Source organism: Camelina sativa, chromosome 7 (genome assembly GCF_030686135.1).
Source record: "Camelina sativa cultivar CO46 ecotype springtype chromosome 7, ASM3068613v1".
Lineage (NCBI taxonomy): Eukaryota > Viridiplantae > Streptophyta > Magnoliopsida > Brassicales > Brassicaceae > Camelina > Camelina sativa.
This window is the reverse complement of record NC_141886.1, coordinates 34,267,518-34,271,077: the sequence shown is the minus strand read 5'-3', so window position 1 is coordinate 34,271,077 and position 3,560 is coordinate 34,267,518. Positions and strand designations below refer to the sequence as shown.

General features: G+C 39.0%; 1 pseudogene; it reads left to right on the top strand.

Moving 5' to 3' along the window:
* Positions 1–1,494: 1,494 nt before the first annotated feature.
* On the top strand, positions 1,495–2,988 carry LOC104705224 (uncharacterized; annotated as a pseudogene).
* The last annotated feature ends 572 nt before the right edge of the window (positions 2,989–3,560 follow it).

The following is a 3,560-nucleotide window of genomic DNA, read 5'->3' as shown; positions in this document are numbered from 1 at the left end:
GATGATAAAGATGAGTGGAAGTGATAGCCGAGAGTCATGTCGCAAGAGCTGACGGAGATGGTGGAGAGGAAGGAACAGAGCCATGGATTATTGCGACGGCGCTGTTTGGTGGACTACCCAGAACGCCTTCACCTTCTCTGACCACCACCGCCTTCACCTTCTCGACATGTCTCTCTCCCGTGAAGACTCGCTTTTCCTCGACTCCTCTTTCTCTCCTCAACCGTCTCCACTCTCCACCTCGCTGAGTCCACTCGGTTGGAACAGCTCTTCACTTACCAGATCTCAAATCCATGGAGTGACGACGATGAAGCTGTGTCCATCTCTCTCCCCTCCTCCTCCTCCTCTTCACTCGTCTTCTTCTTCAACAACCTATGGATCCCCGACAGCGCCTTCATCCCACACCAACGACGGTGGTGTCAACAAAATTATGAAGACTTCAAATTCATATACGATTATAGTAGTGTTGTGGACATGAAATATGCTCTCCTTCATTTTTTTCATTAAAAAAAAGTGTTTTTATTGTAAGAACAAAGAATTTGCTCTAGGTGCCAATCGAGTGTTTTGGTTTTGTTTTCATCGATCAGGTGTTTTGGTTTTAGGTTCCAATCGGGTTCTAATCTAATATAAATTTGGTTTTCTTTGGTTTTAATTGGTTTTATTTGTCTAGTAATTAGTTAAGTGAACAATAAACCGATGAAACCCAAATTTATGGGGTAATAGAACTCAAACTATCAATTCGAGGAGGTTTAATATAAAACTTTTATTTTGGGAAGAAATAGGTGTAGAACGTTTGTTTGATGGATATATAGATCGAGATTAAAGTTCGGGCTCTATCTGGCTAGATATAATAGTTATCGGGGGGGGAATAGCTCGTTTTCCCTGTAAAATTATTATAACTTTAGACAAAACATTATTCTTTCGTTGGCTGCTAAATTGGTATAGACTAAAAACACTCGAATTGATAGGTTTGAGCAAAATCAGATTTCATAGAACCGGACCGGTCGTGTTTCTGATTCAAAATTCATAAGCGGTAAGGGTACCAACCAAATTGAACCGGCCAATGAATGGAACCGGTCGTGTTTCTCATCATTCATTTTGTGCTGCTCTCTCTCTCTCTCTCTCTAGTCTTCTTTTAACTTCAGTCAGACGGAGCTTACACTTTTTCCACACACACTCACTCCTTTTTGGTTAGAGAAATTTACAAAATCAAACGAAACAGCAAAAATGTTGGCTAGGGTTTTGAGATTGGGCAGCACGAGATTGATTCATCTTCGTTCCGCCGAGACGCGTACGGCTTCGAAGAGCTTACCTTCTTTGGGTGAAGGTACTTTTGTAGGAGATGAATTGAAATTGACAAGTGGGTCTCATTATATCAAAAACTTAGATGATGCGATTGCTTTGTTCGGTGTAATGGTTCGGTCTCGTTCCTCCTACTCGGCAATTGATTTCAATAAAGTAATAGGTTTGGTAGTGAGAATGAATCGTCCCGATGTTGCGATTTTTCTATATCAGAAGATGGAACTGCGCAGGATTCCATTTGATATATACAGCTTCAATATTCTGATTAAATGCTTCTGCGACTCTCATAAGTTGTCCCTTGCTCTGTCTACATTTGGTAAGATGGCCAAACTTGGTTTCCAGCCCGATGTTGTTACCTTTACCACGCTGCTCCACGGGTTATGTCTAGAAGATAGGATCTCCGAAGCCCTAGTTTTGTTTGATCAGATGGTAGAAGAAGGTCATCAACCTGACATTGTTACTTATGGAGCAATCGTAAATGGAATGTGCAAGATTGGCGACACTGAGTCAGCTTTGGATCTGCTTAGGAAGATGGATACAAACCACATCAAAGCCAATGTCGTAATCTATACTGCCATCATTGATCGTCTTTGCAAAGACGGGCAACACAGCCATGCTCAAAATCTTTTCACTGAAATGCATGAGAAAGGAATTGTTCCCAATGTTCTTACCTACAACTGTATGATCGACGGGTTCTGTAGCTTTGGTAGATGGAGTTATGCTGAAAGATTGTTGTGTGATATGATTGATAGGCAAATCAATCCTGATGTTGTAACTTTCAATGCATTGATCAGTGCATTGGTCAAAGAAGGGAAGTTCATTGAGGCTGACAAATTGTGGGACGAGATGCTCCGTAGGGGTATATATCCTGATACAATCACATATACTTCAGTTATCGATGGATTGTGCAAGCACGATCGTCTAGATGATGCGAAACGCATGCTTGATTCGATGTCTAGCAAGGGCTGTTCTCCAAACATAGTTACTTTTAATACCCTAATTGACGGATAATGTAGGGCTAAGAGGGTAGATGATGGAATGGAACTTCTCCGTGAGATTTCTATAAGAGGCTTAGTTGCTGATATTGTTACTTATAATACTCTTATCCACGGGTTCTGTGAAGTGGGAAATCTTAATGCTGCCCAGGACCTTTTCCAGGAGATGATTTCTCAGGGTGTCTGTGACCCTGATACCATAACTTGTAACATTTTGTTGTGCGGTTTCTGCGAAAATGGGAAACTAGAAAAGGCATTCGAATTGTTTGAGGTCATCCAAAAGAGTAAGATGGATGTTGATACTGCTACTTATAACATCATCATCCATGGAATGTGCAAGGGTAGTAAGGTGAACGAAGCATGGGACTTATTTTGCAGTCTCCCCATCGATGGTGTGGAGCATGATATTCAAACTTACAGTATAATGATATCTGGATTCTGTGGAATAAGTGCAGTCTCAGAGGCAAATGCGTTATTCCGTAAAATGAAGCACAATGGACATGTACCTAATGGTTGCACATACAATCCACTAATCAGAGGATGTCTTAGAGCTGGTGAAATAGCTGCATCAGCTGAACTTATCACAGAGATGCGAAGCAGCGGGTTCAGTGGAGATGCATTCACCATGAAAATGGTTGCTGATATGGTATCTGATGGTAGATTGGACAAGAGCTATTCGGGTATGCTGTCTTAGTGTTTCTTGTGAAGAGGTCCTCTCTTAATCATGTTCCTTCTATGGTATGTTAGACAGACTCACCTGTGTCTGTCTCTTCTCTTCGCTTGTGTTCTTTTTTGATGTTTCGATGCTAGTATATGTAACACGTAAGAGGGTTTTGCAAAATTTGACTCGAAATTGGACAACAAATAAATTTGACTAGAAATTTCAGTAGTTAGACTGGTTAAAAAACCCTCATCAAATCCAAAAACCCAGTTTTAATTTTTTTTGAATTTATTTATTTCCTATTATACAAAAACTACATAGAATGTTTATTTAATTATTCAGATTTGACTTTTCTGCTTCAGATATTTTACGTGCTGCCATTTTTAAATCTTTGTAAATTTTAATGATTATTCACATTCACATTTCTTGAATTTGAATTTTTAAAAGTTATATTATTTATATGAATATCATCATTCCTTTTATTTATATATATATATATATAGATATATATTTTGTCATTGGGTAGATTTATCATAAACAATTCAAAAACAAATCATTAAACGAATAACACGAGATTTTAACAAGTATTTGTGAATCATATAACC